We start from the raw sequence: 19,654 nt of genomic DNA on the forward strand, positions 1-19,654 counted from the left end.
CTCTTCAATAAATGGTGTTGGGAAAATTGGACAGCCACATGCAAAAGAATGAAACTGGACCAATCTCTTACACCATACACAACGATAAACTCAAAATGGATGAAAGACCTAAATGTGAGACCGGAAACCATCAAAATCCTAGAGAATAAAACAGACAGCAACCTCTTTGACCTTGGCCACAGCAACATCTTGCAAAACACATATTTAGGGGATCCCTGGGTGGCCCAGTGGTTTAGCACCTGCCTTCGGCTCAGGGCGTGATCCCATGATCCTGAAGTCCTGGGATCAAGTCCCGCATCAGGCTCCTTGCATGGAGCCTGCTTCTCCCTCTGCCTGTGTTTCTGCTTCTCTCTCTCTCTCTCTCTCTCTCTCTCATGAATAAATAAATAAAATCTTTATTTAAAAAAAAGACAAATCTCTAAAGGCAAGGGAAACAAAAGCAAAAGTGAACTATTGGGACTTCATCAAATAAAAAGCTTCTGCATAATGAAAATAATCAACAAAACTAAAAGGCAGCCTATGGAATGGGAGAAGATATTTGTGTTTAGAAATTTTAAACATGCAGCTACATAGTCTCAGGGAAAACAGAGTTTACTCCAATCACATTACGAAGGAGCATTTTCTCCAACCATTGTTTTCAGCATTAGAGTTGGAGACCTGTTCACATCACCAAGATGTGATGGGGAGGAAAACACAAACCAGGTAAGGTGCAGGCAGAGATTATGGCACGGAGTTAAAAAGGAGTTGGGGGGTGGTGCGTGGCACGGGGGTGCTTCAGATGGTTAAGTGTCTGCCTTCAGCTCAAGTCATGATCCCATCAGCAGGGAGTCTGCTTTTCCCTCTCCCTCTCCCTCTCCCTCCCCCCACCACCCATTCTCACTTGCTCTCTCTCTCTCTCTCTCAAATAAATAAATAAGATCTTTAATTTAAAAAGGGAGGGTATGGGGTCTACAGAGAGACTCAGGTTCAGACCTCAGTCTTTCCCTTCTACCTGGCAAGCCCTTAGCCAAATTACTTAACTCCCATCCTGAGAAGAAGCTTGGTGTGGCAGCCAGACCTGCCTAGGCCCCATTCCCCACACCACCCCCACCTCCTTGGTTGTGACTTCTGGTAGTGGGACAATATATAAGGATGAGGAAAAAGAACTATTCAAGAAAGATATCCTTGTGTGTGAATGGTGGCCTGGAAAGATGGTGTCACCAATAAAAGCTAAATACAGAAGGAGAAGCAGGTTCACCAGAGAAAATGCTGACTTCCATTTTGGAAATGGTGAGTTTGAGGAAGTTGTGAGACAAGTGGCAATGCAAAGCCAGCCACTTATGGGACAGTCCCAAAGCCTGGGGAGGAAGTTGAGGTAGGAAGTCATGGCTATGTAAGTGGTACCTGAATAAGGGAGGGAGAGTTGGAATCCTGTGGAAAACAATCATCAAAAGGCCAAGTTCACAAGTGATGATAGAATCAAATGCAGCAGAATCCAGTATAAACAATATCCTTTGGGTTTTGCCATTAAAAGTCACTGATGACCTTAGTGGAAAGAGCTTCCCTGCAGTGGGAAAGGTGGGGCAGAGGCAGCTAGCCACCTTCCAAAGTGAAAATTGATGTAAAATGCTACCACTTTTAATCCTCTCAAAACATGGGTATTATCATCCTCCCTTTGTCCTGAAGCTCAGTGTGGTGATTTGCGGTGCCAGGCAATGGCTGAGAACTCAGACTCTAGAATGCTACTCTCTCAGATGGAGTTTCTTGGAACTAGATTCGGAGATGGATATTTGTGTTCAGGCTTTTGGGGAGCATTTTCAAAACCAGAATCTAAGGAAATCAGGGAACCAGATTGGGCAGAGGTGATGAAGTAGCTGCAAAGATTTAATCACTCACAGAGGGCTCTTGGTTTGGAAAAGGACTTGAAGTTGACCCTAAAGCAACTTTGCCCTGAGGCAAAGGGATTTTTTGTTTTGTTTTGTTTTAAAGATTCTATTTATTTATTTTGAGAGACATAGAGAGCATGCGAGGGTGGGAAGGGACAGAGGGAGAGGGAGAGAGGAGCAGACTTCCTGCTGAGCACAGAGAATGCCACAGGGCTTGATCCCAGGACCCTAAGATCATGACTTGAGCCAAAATTAAGAGCCAGACACGCAATGCACTGAGTCACCCAGGCGCCCCAGCAAAGGGGTTTTGACCAGGCTTCTGGCCACATATTGACCGGACACTGGAACAGAGACTGGCAAGATGGTGGAAGAGTGGGAGTCCTCAACTCGTCTGATCCCACAAACTTACATAAGTAACTTTCAAAACATCCTGAACACCTACAAATTCGGTTTTAGGTGTAAAGAGAGAACAGCTGGAATGCTGCAAAGAGAAAAGTTTTCGTGTCTAACAAGGTAGGAAGGGAAAAGAAATAAAAAATAAATCAAGTGGGGAGAGGAGCCACAAAAGCCTCCAGGGTGCAAAAGCCCAGCCCTGGACAAGGGGGAGACTTTAAAAATCTGCGCCTGAGTTTTTCCTGACAGAAAAGGGAAATCGGGCAGGATCACAGGAGGGGCAGTGAAGCATCAAGATTCCCAAAGACACTGTAAGACTAGGGGACCCCACACAAAGCTCACCGCAAACCACCCTCCGATATCGGTAAAGGGCTGGAGGGCCGCAGCCCTCTGGGGCATTTGGGAGAAGCAGGACAGTGACGCAGGCAGACTCTGGAGCTCCCTCTCTTTTATCGTGTTTATGTTTTTTTGGTTGATGTTGGATCTTTATATATAAGTATTGATGATTTATATAAATTTGGGATTGAGCATCTTCTAACATACAGGACAAAATACACTCAGAACCAAGAGGATTGCCCTCTAGGTCCCCTCAGGGAGACTACATTCTCTCTTCACCACCACTTCCTCACCACCATCACCCCCCACCACCCTGCTTTTTTTTCTTTTCTTTTTTTTTTTTTTTTCTTGTTTTTGGTTTCTGGTTTTTCATTTTTACGATTTTGTTTTAAAATTTGTTTTTCACTTTAGTGGTCCTTTTGTTTTATTTTGTTCTGTTTTTCTTTTTTCTTTCATTTTCTGTTCTCTGATCTCTTCGGAATCATCTAGGGTGTATTTCACTCAGGTCATGGTTAATATTTTTGACTCAGCTCACTCATACAGACACTCTGCACTGGACAAAATGACTACAAGAAAAAGTTCACCACAAAAGAAAGAACCAGAAGCAATACTCTCTGCCATAGAGCTACAGAATTTGGATTAAAATATGATGTCAGAAGTACAATTATAAAGTAACTGGTGGCTCTGGAAAAAATCATAAAGGACTCTAGAGATTCTCCTCCTGCAGAATTGAGATCTAATCAGGCTGAAATTAAAAATACTTTAACTGAAATAAAAAATAAAAAAATAAAAATAAAAATACTTTAACTGGATGCAGTCCAAGCTGGATGCTCTGCTAGGGTTAATGAGGTTGAAGAGAAAGTGAGCGACATGGAAGACAAGTTGATGGAAAGGAAGGAAGCTGAGGAAAAAAAGAGAAAAACAATTAAGAGCCCATGAGGAAAGGCTTAGGGAAATAACGAAAGCTTGAGAAGGAATGATATTCATCTTATTGGGATTTCAGAAGAGGCTGAGAGAGAGAGAGAGAGAGAGAGAGGACCACAAAGTATATTTGAACAAATCATAGCTGAGAACTTCTCTAATCTGGAGAAGGAAACAGGCATTCAGATCCAAAAGATAGAGAGGATCCCTAAAAAAAATCAACAAAAACCACTCAACACCTTGACATTTAATAGTGAAACTTGCAAATTTCAAAGATAAAGAGAAAATTCTTAAAGCAACTCAAGACAAGAGATTCTTAACTTATATGGGGGGAAATATCAGATTAACAGCAGACCTCTCCACAGATACCTGGCAGGCCAGAAATGGCTGGCAGGATATATTCAGGATCCTAAATGAGAAGAACATGCAGCCAAGAATACTTATCCAGCAAGGCTCTCATTCAGAATAGAAGGAGAGATAAAGAGCTTCCAGGGTAGACAGAAACTGAAAGAATGTGACCACCAAACCAGCTCTGCAAGAAATATTAAGGGGGACCCTGTGACCAGACACTGGATGTGCTATCTTCAAGAAAGTATGTAACGTTGGCTGATTTGGTCAAGGGCAATTCACAGAGAGAGAGACTCAACTGAGAGCCCTTAGGAGCCAACATTCCCAGCAGCTGGGTAAATAGGTGTCTCGCCCATGAACAGGCCCTCACTCTGTTTCTTCATCTCTCTATGACAGTTTCTTCATCTCCAAGGTGAGCATAATACTAAATTTACCTTGTAGAGTCATTAACAAGTAAATGAGTTAATAAAACGGCTAGAAAAACACCTGCCACATAGTCAGCACTTCACAAGGGTACGCCATTATTATTACAGGTAGGAAAACCAAGGCAACCCAGGTCTTGTCATTTCCGGTGTCATTTCTTCAAAACAGCCCCTATTTTTATCCTGCTCCCAATCTATATAGATACATAAGCACTATGTGCTACCTGCTACACATAGCTATTTGGCTCCCTACAAAAGTATGTATTGATTTAATTAATCAAAACAATGATACTTAATAAATAACCTGGAAATCTCAGGGGCTTGCAGCAATATGTTGCTCCCTCACACACCTGTGGGCTCACCTGATAGAGCTAGGCTTAGTTGGGCCTGACTCCTACCCAGCTGTAGGCTGGATCCAGGCCTGCTCTGTGTCTCTAATCTTTCTTAGATTAGCGGTATCCATTGGCATGTCCTTCTCCTGGTTAAAGGCAGGAACTCAGGAGAGCAAGTCCAAATGTAAAAACACATTTCAAAACTTTGCTCATATCTGTTAACATCCCACCAGCTAAAGCAATCCAGGTGGCTAAGTCCAAAGCCCGGCAGGGTTAGGAGAGTGTGCACAGCACCCATTGAGGTTGGAGAAACAGAGGGATTGGAAATCTGCTAAACAATAATGTTCTGTACAACCCCAAAGCAAAGATTCTGTAATAAAAAAGATGCTTGTGACCAGAATAACACACACACACACACACACACACACACACACACAACTTTAATTGAAAGCATTGGTTAAATATTGTTAACACCAATAATATTGATAATCTGGTATGTGTGTCCTTCTAGCTTCTAATTCAAACCTCAGTTGTAAAATGTAATTATGATACCCCCTCTTATTTAATTCACAGAAATGAGGTATCACCATTCTTATTCCATATCATGCTTTTGAGTGGGGGGCAATGCTGAAGCACCTCTTTTATGATAAATTGGCATTTTTCTGCCATCTAGCATGCTTCTAATTCATTGAGAGTCCCGATATGGGCAATGATTCCCCCCAGGATTGCCATAAAAAGCCAGGATAACACAGAAGTGATGTCTTTAAGTAGACACAGTGGCTGGAATCTAGTGCACTACAGATTTCATAAGCACTAGGTCTTCATCTTATGACTTCTTCTTATCCTAACAATGTTAAGTATATGGTGAGCCCTCCAAGGTTTCTAGTTGAATTTCCTGAACTCCCTATGTTTTCAAGAAGATCAATTGAATAAAAGATGATAAGCAAATAGTGCTGAGACGAGACACAATTCATCCAGTGGCCTCTGCTAAAAATCTAACACAAGCTTCATTGCCTGTCTTAGCTACTAACTATCCAGCTCAACACTTTACTGCTTAATTCCAAAATTTTCTATTTAAAACTACCTACAAAGAAGCAGTGAATTTCCTCAGAATAGAACAAAAGAGTGATGGTCCAGCAAAGTGCAGCTTCCGAGCCAAAAAATAAAAAAGATATCTTTTTTTAAATTTACTTTTAAGTATCCTACATACTACATGGGGCTCAAGACTCACAACCCCGAGACCAAGAGTTGCATGTTCTACTGACTTCCAGCCAGACACCATCCCCCCCAAATTTTTATTTCTAATTCATTAAATTCTAGTGAGACAGATGCCAAACTTTTACGATTTCTTAGTTCAATGAAATTAGTTTACACAAAGATGAAATCTTCTTCTCTCTGCTTGCCAGACACAAGGCAGGATTTCTTTGTTCCAATAAAAATCTCATTGCTACCAGGATCCTTAAACTCATTTTGAAATCATTTTGATCTCACGAATTCTTTTTCCTATCTGCTGAGTTGATCTTACTAAAGTGATACAACACTTCTGGGGGTTGGAGGGGAAGGAGAAAATCTTAGTGATTAGTGATTTTATTTGTTTGCTTGGTCTCCCATAACAAAGTACCACAAAGTGAACAGAAATGTATTATCTCATAGTTCTAGGGGCTGAACATCTGAGATCAAGGTGTCAGCAATGGTATTGCCTTCTGAGGACAGTGAGGAAGAATCTGTCCAATACCTCTTTCTTCTAGTGCTTTCTTTGCCAGCATTTTTGACATACCTTGTCTTGTGGATGCATCACCCCAAACTCTAGCTTATGGTCACAGGCATTCTCCCTATGTGTTTGTATCTTTCCTCAAATTTCTTCTTTTTATAAGGATACCAGTCACATTGGATTAGAACCACTCTAACAACCTCATTTTACTTTCATGACCTATGTAAAAACCCTGTCTCCACATATAGTTACACTCTTAAGTACTGGAGGTTAGGACTCCAACATATTAATTTGAGAGGACACAATTCAACGTGTAACAGTGGTCTTCCTTGGGTTGGCAAAGATTTATCACAAACTGTAAAAAACCAAATTGATAAATTGGTGTCATCAAAGAGAATACTTCTGCTGTTTAAAAAATACTCTTAAGAAAATGAAAAGATGAGTAAGCCATAGAGTGGGGGAAAATATTTGTAAAAACATGTATCTGATAAAGCAATTATGTCTAGAATATAGAAATCTTAATAATGATTCAGTAGGAGAGAGCAGCGCCATGGCGGTCAACAAGAACAAGCGCCTTACGAAAGGCGGCAAAAAGGAAGCCAAGAAGAAAGTGGTTGATCCATTTTCTAAGAAAGATTGGTATGGTATGAAAGTGCCAGCTATGTTCAATATAAGAAATATTGGAAAAACACTAGTCACAAGAACTCAAGGAACCAAAATTGCATCTGATGGTCTCAAGGGTCGCATTTTTGAAGTTAGCCTTGCTGATCTGCAGAATGATGAAGTTGCATTTAGGAAATTCAAGCTAATCACTGAGGATGTGCAGGGCAAAAACTGACTAATTTCCATGGCATTGATCTTAACCGTGACAAAATGTGCTCCATGGTCAAAAAATGGCAGACCATGATTGGAGCTCATGTTGATGTAAAGACTACCTATGGTTATTTGCTTCGTCTATTTTGTGTTGGTTTTACTAAAAAAAACTCAATAATCAGATTTGGAAGACCTCTTACACTCAGCACCAACAGGTCCGCCAAATCCAGGAAAAGATGATGGAAATCATGACCCGAGAGGTGCAGACCAATGACTTGAAAGAAGTGGTCAATAAATTGATTCCAGACAGCATCGGAAAAGATATAGAACAAGCTTGGCAGTCTATTTATCCACTCCATGATGTTTTTGTTAGAAAAGTAAAAATGCTGAAGAAGCCCAAGTTCGAATTGGGAAAACTCATGGAGCTTCATGATGAAGGTAGTAGCTCTGGAAAAGCTACGGGGGATGAGACCGGTGCTAAAGTTGAACGAGCTGATGGATATGAACCACCAGTCCAAGAATCTGTTTAAAATTCAGACATTAATGCTGACAAATAAAAACATATTTGTGATGTTTAAAAATAATAATGATTCAGTAGGAAGAATACAACTCATCATAAGAAAACAACCCAGTAAAAAATGGGCTAAAAATTTGGACAGAAACATTTCCAAAGAAGACATATAAATGGCCAATAAGCATGTAAAAAGACGTTCAATCATTAGTGATCAGAGAAATGCAAATTAAATCCACAGACACTTCCACATATAATGACTAAAATCAAAATGATTGACAATACCAAGTGTCAACAAGGATGTGAAGAAACCAAAACCTTCATATAGCCACTTAATCTCCAAGGGGGTCTGGAACACAGCCCCAGTAGAGGTTATCGAGCAGCATGAACAAGGAGGGCCTATATTTACTGATCTTCCCATTTCTGAATCTAAGCAGTGACAGCTTTTATGCACTCAAGTCCTTTTTATTTCAAATCTCTCCTCCTATACTTTCCATAACAAAGCACCCCTTTCTCCTAAATCCAACTGTTCCTTTCCCTTCCCCTTCTAGATTATTCTCTACTACTTAATTTTTAAGAGCCTGTTAATTAATCAGCCATTTCACTGTGTAGAAAGTTCTCCATGTTTGATCCAAGGCCCCCTTCTACTCCCTTGGCTTTAGTTACCACCTCTGATCGCTCCTCTGACATTCAGACATATAGAACCAATTGCCTCCTCTGGAGAGTCATGGGAATAAACCCCACATCCAAATGGAAATCATAATTTGCCCATTCTACTCCTAACCTTGCCCACTCCAGTCTTTCTTAAGTGGTACTACCAGTCAAAAATATTTGGAGTCTGTCTACTTCTTTCTGTGTCACCTGAGTGTAGACCACCACCATTGCTTTGCTAGAATATTCTAGTTATCTTCAAATCTGAGGTCTTTTATCTACTTTTGTGCCCAACCTCACTGACCTCACCTATTCACACAACAGGCAGAAAGATTTTTCAAAATGCAAATTTTGATTGTATTACTAACCTGAAAGAGTGAGATCTCCCATTGGCTTTACCTGGCCCTTTACCTGATAAATTTCTCTTCATCTTCACTTTGGAACATAAAATTTCCCCTGGCCCTTTACCTGATAAATTTCTCTTCATCTTCACTTTGGAACATAAAATTTTCTCAGAAAAGCTATTCTGCTTCTAGACCCCTATGGCAACTGTGAATCATATATCCCACTTATAGTCAAATAATTGTGCAATATAAGCTTCTGGAGCTAAATCTGTGTCCTACTGACTACTGAAACCCTAACACCTGGCATAGTGCTTTGCTCTTAATGGGTTTTAATATTGGTAGCTCATGTGTTCTAAGACTACCACCACCACCACCGAAAAGGAAAACTCTCTGGTAACAGCTATATTGGAGAATGAGTGGAACATAAAATATCCCACTTGAAATTGAATTATTTGGGATCCCTGGGTGGCTCGGCGGTTTGGCGCCTGCCTTGGGCCCAGGGTGTGATCCTGGAGTCCTGGGATTGAGCCCCGTGTCGGTCTCCCTGCATGGAGCCTGTTTCTCCCTCTGCCTGTGTCTCTGCCTCTCTTTCTCTCTCTATGTCTATCACGAATAAATAAATAAAATCTTTAAAAAAAAGAAATTGAATTATTTACTTGCTCAGCTGCAACTAAAAATTTATAAAAAGTCAATAATTTGGTCTGCCCTTTCATCTAGTGATATTTAAATACTTGTTCAATGTTTTATTTGATGGGGTTAGAGAGAAACTGATTTTTTATTTTTTATTTCATTATTTCTTGTTTTCAAAATTAAATTCTGTATGGACTTTTACACAGTTTTCCAAACCAGATAACCCAACATTGGTTATCCCCAATACTCAAAACCGCAAGTTCAATTTCATAGTTTTTATCTTCCCATCAGCAACACTCTGAGTGGTGTCAGGATTGGTGGCACTTTCACATAAAACAGAATGCTCAGCATCAGTAGATAACAACAAGAAATGTTTATTTCTTCATGACGATGTTGTCTACTTTGGTAGGAACAGAACAAGTTTTCATTTCAAGTTCAATGAGGAGGATCGCTTCTTGGCCTTTAGGCTAAGGTTAAGTGTCAAGTTCAATGAGGAGTTGTACTGGGAAACCTCCATTAACTGGCACCATATTTCCATTGGAGTCCAGTGAGGTTTTACGGCCTTACCATCAGTGCTCCAGGCCACTCCCCAGCTGATCAACCTTTAATGGGATTGTGGTTGGGCACAATCGCCAGAGATTCTCTGAAGATGGAAACAAGTTAAATAAGCAGATTGTTTACTCTCTCAAGGTGTCTACATCTGACAAGCTTTCACCCTCTTCTTTCAACCAGAGTTTTAAAAATATGGTATAACCTAAACCAGCTGCAACTTCCAAGTGATGCTAGTTCCTTTCCTGCTCCTTCATAGCCTACCTCCTCACGCTAATCCCCCCCCCCCAACTCAGTGGCTGTTGGTTGGTGGGCTGCTATATTACAAGCCACCCTGTAAGCAAAGAATGAACCCCCCCACCCCTGCCACCAAGGTATCTAAATCCTAATCCTCAGAATTTATGAATAGGTAATGTTACATGGCAAGGGGGAATTAGAGTTTCCAATACAATTTATTTTTTAAAAAGATTTTATTTATTTATTTATTCATGAGAGACACAGAGAGAGAGGCAGAGACATAGGCAGAGGGAGAAGCAGGCTCCCTATGGGGAGCCTGATGCGGGACTTGATCCCAGACCCCGGGATCAGGACCTGAACCAAAGGCAGACGCTCAACCGCTGAGCCACCCAGGTGTCCCTCAGATACAATTTAGTTTGATAAATTAAATTCAGTTGACCTTAAAACGGGGAGTATGGCTGGGTTATCCAGGTGTGCCCAATTTAATCACATTTCCTTAAAAGTGGAAGAAAGCAGCAGGAGAGATGATTGGAGTGACATGATATGAGAGAGACGGAGCTTTGAAGGTGGAAGAAAGAGGTCATGAGGCAATGAATACAGGCGGCCTCTTGAAGCTGGAAAAGGCAAGGAAGTGGGTTCTTTCCTAGAACTTCCAGAAAGGATTGCTGCCCTGCCACAACCTTGATGTTAACGTTAGATTCATCTGGGACTTCTGACCTCTGGAACTGTAAGCTAACAAATCTGTGTGCTTTAAGCTATTAAGTTTGTGGTGATTTGTTATAGCAGCAATGGAAAACTGAATGGGCAGGCCTGGTAGAGAGTAGGTACAGGAGAAGTCTCCATTTTAATTAACACTTTGGGCTGGACATCTTAATTTCAAAGTTAAGATCACATTTTGCAGTAAAAAGTGGTTGTGGGGCCTATCGTTACCTATGAGTGATGAGAAAATCATTGAGCCTGCTGGGTGTTTTCATCTAAAAACTTCCTCTGGTGGATAAACCTTAAAGAGCAAGTAGAGGGTAAAAATGTGCATTTATATTATATCCTGTAGGTTGTGATGGTTTAATATAGCTCTTCTAATAGTATAACATCTAAACTAAGTATTGTATTTTTACCAGTCTATGGCATGTTTAAATTACTTTTTAATTCCAGTGTAATTAATGTACAGTGTTATATTATTATATTAATATAATATAATATAATTATATATATTACAGGTGTACAGTATAGTAACTCAACAGTTCTATACATTACTCAGTGCTCATCAAGATAAGTGTACTCTTATTTTTGTTGTTGTTGTTTTTGATAAGTATACCCTTAATCCCATTCACCTATTTTGCCCATCCCTCCATCCATCTCTGGTAACCATCTGTTTGTTGTCCATAGTTAAAGTCTGTTTTTGGTTTGTCTCTCTCTCTCTCTCTCTCTCTTTTTTTTTTTAACTTCGTTCATCTGCTTGTTTCTTCCACTCATGAGTGAAATCCAATATCTGTATTTCTCTGACATATTTCACTTAGCATTATACTCTCTAGATACATCCATATTGTTACAGCAAGATTTCTTTTTGTGTGTGTGGCTAGTATTTGTGTGTGTGTGTGTGTGTAAAACACCTCTTCCTTACCCATCTATTGATGGACACTTGGCTTGCTACCATATTTTAGCTACTATAAGTAATGCTGCAATAAACATAGGGATGTATATATCTTCTTGAATTACTATTTTTGTATTTGGGGGGTAAATACCCAGTATTGCGATTACTGGATCATAGGGTAGTTTTATTTTTAATTTTTTGGGAAGCCTCCATACTTTGTTTTTCACAGTAGCTGCTCCAGTTTGCATGCCTACCAACAGTACAAAAGGGTTCCTTTTTCTCTCCATATCCTTGTCAACACTTGTTTCTTGTGTTTTTGATGTTAGCCATTCTGACAGGTGTGAAGTGCTATCTCCTGGCAGTTTTTATTTGTATTTCCCTGATGATGAGTGATGTTGAACATCTTTTCATGTGTCTGTTGGCCATCTGGATGTCTTCTTTGGACAAATGTCTGTTCATGTCTTCTCACCATTTTTTAATTGGATTATTGGGGGGAGTGTTGTTGAATTGTTTAAGTTCTTTATATATTAAAAAAAAGTTCTTTATATATTTTTGGATACTAACTCCTTGTCAAATATATCATTTACAAATATCTTTGCCCAGTCAGTAGTTCATCTTTTAGTTTTGTCAGTTGTTTCCTTTGCTATGCAGAAGCTTTTTATTCTGATATAGTCCTAATAGTTTATTTTTGCTTTTGTTTCCCTTTTCCCATGAGACCTGTGTAGAAAAAAGTTGCTAGGGCCAATGTCAGAAACATTACTGCCTGTACTCTCTTCAAGGATTTTTGTGGTTTCAGGGCTGACATTTAATTCTTTAATCCATTTTGAGTTTGCTTTTGTGTATGGTAGAGAAAGTGATCCAGTTTCATTCTTTTGCACATAGCTGAACAGCTTTCCCAACACCATTTATTGAAGAGATTCTTTTTCCCATTACATATTCTTTCCTGCTTTGTTGAAGATTAATTGCATATAATTGTGGGTTTATTTCTGGGTTTTCCATTCTGTTCTATTGATATGTGTCCATTTTTGTGCCAGCGCCATACTGGTTTGATTACTACAGCTTTGTAGCATATCTTGAAACCTGGGATTATAATATTTTAGGTTTGCTTTTTTTTTTTTTTTCCAGGTTGCTTTGGCTGTTCAGGGTCTTTTGTGGCTCCATAAAATTTTAGGATTGTAGGATTTAGGATTGTTTTTACAGTTCTGTAAAAACTGCCGGTGGTATTTTGATAGGGATTGCACTGAATTTGTAGATTGCTTTGGATAGTAGGGACGTTTTAATAATATTTGGTTTTCTAATCATGAACATGGACCATCTTTCCATTTCTTTGCGTCATCTTCAATTTCTTTTATCAAAGTCTTATAGTTTTCAGAGTACAAGTCTTTCACTTCTTTGGTTCTTATTATTTTTGGTGCAGTTGTAAATGGGATTGTTTTCTTAATTTCTCTTCCTGCTGCTTCATTGTTAGTGTACAGAAATGCAACATTGATTTTTGTATCCTGCAACTTTACTGAATTTATCAGTTCTAGCAGTTTTTTGGCTGAGTCTTTGGGTTTTCTATGTATGTATCAGATTATTTGCAAATAGTGAAAATTTTACTTCTTCCTTACCAATTTGGATGCTTTTTACTTCTTTTCGTTGTCTGATTGCTATAGCTATGGCTTCCAGTACTATGTTTGAATAAAAGTGGTGAGACTGGGCATCTTTGTCTTCTTCCTGTCAGCTTTATTTTTTAGTATGTAAAACTTGTATGCAAATCAAAACAAATTTATAGACTATATGGGCATAAAACACCATTTGCAACCATGGCTCAATTCATTTTTCACATATTCACATATTCCCTCAAGTTACACTCCCTCCATGGGTCAGCTCTTCTAACTCATGCAATTGAGACAGTTCTTCAATAGATCAGTCTAATGTGCATAACAAATTTGCATTGCTGTGAAGCTATTTCTCAGTCTCTTTCAAAAGTATTCATAAGCCTGAATATGCCCCTCTGCCCTTAGGCTCTATTTTTACCATCTCATGTTTATATTCAACTTGAAAATCTGATTTTCAGAGATGCCTGAGTTTAGAATTGACTATGAGATTTAAACACAAGAACAGTATTGCTTGTGTAATATAATAGCACATGCATTTGCCTCCCTAGCTCTTTTGTTGAGCTGTCACTTGGTGATGGTTATTTGGTGACACTGTTAATTTTATTCTGTAATGCAGAGAACCACTAAATTAGAGTAACGGATTATACTGTCAATCAGGTTTGACAAAAACTCTAGGAGATTTTGTAGTAGAATAAAATCAACACAGTCAAGCTGTACTAACTGTGATTAGCAATATTCTTTAATTATTAAAGAGCTAAATTTTTAAAATGCTGTAAAGTGCATTTCTTCATGCTGGATCTTTATTCCAGAACATGCTTTTATAAGATTACAAATGTCCTCAGGGTAATATTTTTTTTTTGTCTTTTTTTTTTCCCTCGGTAATATTTAACTTAAAATACTTTATAGCAAAGTATAAGAATGGAGTTTGGGGTGCTTGTGTGCTTCAGTCAGTTGAAAGCCAACTCTTGATTTCAGCTTAGGTTGTGGTTTCAGGGTTGTCAGCTTGAGCCCCATATCAGGCTTCATGCTCAGCAGGGAATCTCCTTGAGATTATCTCTCTCAAAAAAAAAAAAAAATTCTCTCTCTCCCTCTCACTCTCCCTCTATCCTATCCCCCCCACTTGATATCTCTCTCTCTAAAATAAATAATATTTAAATTAAAAGATAAGAATGGAGTTTAAAAGCATTTGATGTGTGTGTGTGTGTGTATATATATATATATATATATATATATATATATGTATTTGTATAAACAGTTGCCCTTAAACAACATGGGCTTTGAACTGTACAGATATACTGACATCTGGATTTTTTTCAATAAATGCAACACTCCCAGTGAATTTTCTTTTTTAATTTTTTTTTTTTATTATTTATTTATGAGAGTCATACAGAGAGAGAGAGAGAGAGAGAGGCAGAGACATAGGTAGAGGGAGAAGCAGGCTCCATGCACTGGGAGCCTGACGTGGGATTCGATCCCGGGTCTCCAGGATCGCGCCCTGGGCCAAAGGCAGGCGCCAAACCGCTGCGCCACCCAGGGATCCCCCCAGTGAATTTTCTATTATGATGATCTACATAATAGGTCTACATAATAGATTACACTAGCTTACTTTATTGAAAGAATCATTATGGGACGCCTGGGTGGCTCAGTGGTTGGGCATCTGCCTTCGGCTCAGGGTGTGATCCTGGAGTCCCACATCAGGCTGCCAGCATGGAGCCTGCTTCTCCTGCCTCTGCCTATGTCTCTGCCTCTCTCTCTCTGTCTCTCATGAATGAATGAATGAATAATTAAATAAATACCTTTTTAAAAATCATTATGTAATAATAAAACATACAATATATGTGTTAATCAACTGTTTATGTTATCAGTAAGGCTTCTAGTCAACATTAAGCTATTAGTAGTTAAGTGTTGGGGAGTCAAAATTACATGTACATTACCGAGTGTGTGGGAGCCAACACCCCAACCCCTGTATTGTTCAAGGGTCAACACGTATGTATATAAGCAAACACATTTTACATACAGAGAAAGAGACAGAAAAGACAAGAGACGGAGTGAGGGACCAGCAGTCCCTACTAAGACCAGTCCTGAATGCTTACCCAAAGCTCAGTTTGTCCACCTCCCCAGGAGAGACCACACCCTGACCCTCAGTCTCCAGCCCATACCCAGAAATGGCATAAAATCTCCTGAAAAAGACAATTGTAGGTCCTTGACTCCTTTATTATAAAATGTTCTCTCTCCTCTTAGTCTCTGGAATCTTAGTCCCTCTTCTACTATTTGCTTTTATGGTTTTCTGATGCATTAGAAAATAATATTCTAAGTTTATTTGGATTTTGTAGTTATCCTTAGTGGAAGAATTTTCCTGCCATGAACTCTATCATATCCAGAAGCAGATACCTTATTTTTGCCCATTTGATCTGACTTGGACTGAAAGAAATGAAGTCTCCTACTACTGTTTGTCCATTTCCCATTATGCCTCCTATGATTACTGTTTTAGCAACATTTCTGCTACATTATTTAATACACAGATATCCATAGCCATTAGTTTAGTTTGTGTGCATTAGCAAGATAACATGCCTTTTTACTGTTTTTTGGCTTGACTTCTACTTTCTGTCCTATCCTATTGCAACCACCATTTCCTTTTTGTTTTGCTCTTTTCTATGTCTTTTTTCATCTTTTGATTTTGAACTTTTCTAAATAGGTTTATTTTCAAGGTTACTTTTTAAAATTTTTTAATTTTTTTTATTATTATTTATGATAGTTACACAGAGAGAGAGAGGCAGAGACACAGGCAGAGGGAGAAGCAGGCTCCACGCACCGGGAGCCCGACGTGGGACTCGATCCCGGGTCCCCAGGATCGCGCCCTGGGCCAAAGGCAGGCACCAAACCGCTGCGCCACCCAGGGATCCCCTCAAGGTTACTTTTATATATAGCCTAGGAATTGGGTTTGTCGCCTAGATTTGTGACTCAATCTGCGAATCAATTTTTTTCCTCTACTAGGTAAGCTTATTTACATTTCTTGCTATGGTTAATTTTAGTTCTATAATATCATTTATGTAACATATTAAAAGTCTCTTCTGTGTGATTCTTATTTAGTGGCTATATAATTATGTCTTTAATACCTTTATTATTTTTTTTCTTTAGAATCATACCTATAATTTTCCTAATATAAACAGCACTGGAATTAACTCATATTTTCTGCTTCCCCCTCATTCTTTCCCCTCCTTCAAATAATTTTAGTCAATATTGTCTCTCTTAGTATTGACTTTTTTTATTGTTAAATATGTTATACTTCTAAAAATGAGTTTTCAATTTTAAATGTCTCTTAGTTTCTAGGTATTATAGATGAAACGAGTAAGCATATTCTTTTATTTTCTCTCCCTCTGATTTTTTTTTTCATTTTTAAGGTGTTATCTTCTTTTAAGTTGTCAGATCATATATCATTTATGTTCTTTTCCATCATCCTTATTTTTACATTATTTTTAATGTTCTATCTCGAGGTAGATACATATGCAGTCAGTGAGAAGTCTTTTTACTGAGACTGATCATTCCTTGACTGGTTTCCTCTAGTAGCTTCTGTAAGAAGAGTACACATGAACACCATTCCCTGAATTCTGCAATGTTCTAAGCAATTTTTTTCTACATCAAGAATAGTGCCATTTATTTTTCTCAATCTATTTTTAATTTAGTTTTTAAAAGATTTTATTTATTCATAAGAGACGCAGAGACATAGGTAGAGGAAGACACAGGCATCCCTGCAGGGAGCCTAATGCAGGACTTGATCCTACAACCCCGGAATCATGACCTGACCCAAAGGCATACACGCAACCACTGAGCCACCCAGCTGCCCCTGTTTCTTAAATTCCCCATGAGTGAAATCACATGGTCTTTCTCTGACTGATCTATTTCACATAGCATAATACACTCTGGTTCCATCCATGTTGTTGCAAATGGCAAGATTTCATCCCTTTTTTTTTTTTTTTAACAAAAAACTTTTTTTAATGCTGTGTCTCTCCCATGCAGTATGGTGCTTAGTGCTACTGGAAAATATGGATAGGTTTAAGGTTCATCATTTCAGTTATTTTTGGACAAACCCAAACTGATTAATTACATGGAGTAATTTGTAAATTTGTCATGTGTGACTAAACTGAGATGGGCAAATGGGTTGATAAATGATCCTAGTTGACCACTCAGCATTTGAATCTCAACATTGCTTTGTTGTCTACACAGCACAATGAATGTAATAACTCTCATTAGGTGATAAAACTTTGCTGCCTCGTGAAAAATGGATCTAAAAATAAAGCCAACTAACCATACTAATAATGAAAGACATCTAAGTAAGTGGTCCTTAACTATAAGACAGAAGTTATATATAAATTAAATAGAATGTAGTACCTAAAAACTATGATGTGAATAAACCCATTGTATGCTCTTCCACTGAATAAACCACCCAAGTTGAAGATTTCCTAGGACAATATTGAAAAGTTGACTACTAATATCTAATAGAATAAATAACAGCTACTTTCAGCAGTTGAACTAAGGGTACAAATGTATGTGCACACACACAGGACAAACTTCTCAGGATTCTTTGAACAATATGCTGACTCTACTATCGCCAGAAGAAAAGGGTGACCTATTTTCAAGTATGTTTCTTGGGCACTAGCAGTAGGTTCTCTCAAATTAAGAGTAAAGACACCACGTCATAAAGTGCCAACTCTTAGCACCAGAGAGACCTAAAACTTCATAGTAGGTGAATGACATTACAAATCAGAGAATCTGCCAATCTAGTTCTGTGGAATTGTATTCCTTTTCTCAAATGGGAAAAAAAAAATCTAGGCTATGCCAAAAAATTTAAAAAGCTAATATCTTTTAAAAAAAATTTTAGACTTGTAATTTACAATCCTATATAAATAAAAACTGCTGGCTTATAATAAAGGATCTAAGTTTGAGAGATGTGAAGAAACAAAAAGGATCTGATACCACAGTTTATATAAATTGAGGTCCCAGAACTGAAAATTAAAAATAGTCTCTTAGAGAAAGGAATGGTGAAACTCGGTGTGTATTTTCACAAACACACCCAAAAACTGTTTTGTGGACAGCCAATTTGACTGCAAATTCTAAACTGCCACCTGATACCTTTAATCCACACTAAATCAAGTCGGAGGCAAGACACTAAATGGACAATACTCAAACAGAAAGATAGTAACTTCCTTCCTTGATAAACAATCTCCAGCTGTCATTTGTAAATTGGGTTATTTGATGGCTTGGGAAGCAGTGTCCATTGAGTTTTCCTTCCTGACCTGTAGAGATTCACTGCTGATGGACAATAATTCTCGAAGTTCCTTATTTTCAAGCTCTAATTGGGCTAGTTTTTCCTGAATCTTACAAAATTGGTCATCATCCACCTGAACTGCTTTCCTCATCACTTCTCCCATTTCACAGATTCTGTCAATCTGACTCTCAATTTCTGCAGAGTGAGACCGGTGAGCTTTCAGGACAGGCTCAGCAACCACAGCCTTTTTGGCAACATTAATTGTGACATCTGTATCCGGTACTTGCTCATGATGAGTTCCAAAGCATCCTGGTGTTCCTCCAAGGAAACCCATAGCTCTCTGTTTTCCTGCTGCAAGGCTCTAATCTGTGTATTCTCTTGGGACAGCAGAATGTGAGGTTTGAATTTGGACATGTCCTTTATATTGGATGCATCTTCTTGATACTGGTCCGGAAGCGCCGTCCCCGCCTCCCGCATAGCAGCCACCCGCCGGTGCAGCTCATAGTGGCCCCGGATCACTGCTCCCATCCTGCCCCAATTTCATCCCTTTTGATGGCCGAGTGCTATTCCACTGTATATATACTGCATATTCTTTATCCATTCATCAGTCAATGGATATTTGGACTTTTCCATAATTTGGCTATTGTTGATAGTGTTATAAACATTAGGGTGCATGTGCCCCTTCAAATCAGCATCTTTTAATCCTTTGGATAAATACCAAATAATGTAATTGCAGGATCATAGGATAGTTCCGTTTTTCACATTTTGAGGCACCTCCGTACTGTTCTCCAGAGTGACTGCACTAGTGACTCCATCTAAAATTGCCAAAGCATTTCCCTTTCTCTGATCCTTGCCAGCATCAATTGTTTCATATGTTGTTAATTTGAGCCATTCTGACAGGTGTCAGGTGGTGTCTCATCATGGCTTGGATTTGTATTTCTCTGATTATCAGTGATGGTTAGCATTTTTCATGTGTCTGATAGCCATCTGGATATCTTCTTTGGAAAAGTGTCTAGTCATGTCTTCTGCCCATTTCTTAACTGGATGATTTGGGTATGGGATGTTGAGTTTGATAAGTTCTTTATAGATTTTGGATACTAACCCTTTATCAGATATGTCCCATTCCATCAGTT

At 38.8% G+C, this 19,654-nt stretch overlaps 2 pseudogenes; one reads left to right on the top strand and one right to left on the bottom strand.

The window, feature by feature from the left end:
- The first annotated feature begins 6,878 nt into the window (after positions 1 to 6,878).
- Positions 6,879 to 7,677, top strand: LOC121480182 (annotated as a pseudogene).
- A 10,824-nt stretch (positions 7,678 to 18,501) lies between these two features.
- Positions 18,502 to 19,049, bottom strand: LOC121479767 (annotated as a pseudogene).
- Positions 19,050 to 19,654: the final 605 nt, after the last annotated feature.

This window comes from Vulpes lagopus, chromosome 21, assembly GCF_018345385.1.
Source record: "Vulpes lagopus strain Blue_001 chromosome 21, ASM1834538v1, whole genome shotgun sequence".
NCBI classification, from domain to species: Eukaryota; Metazoa; Chordata; class Mammalia; order Carnivora; family Canidae; genus Vulpes; species Vulpes lagopus.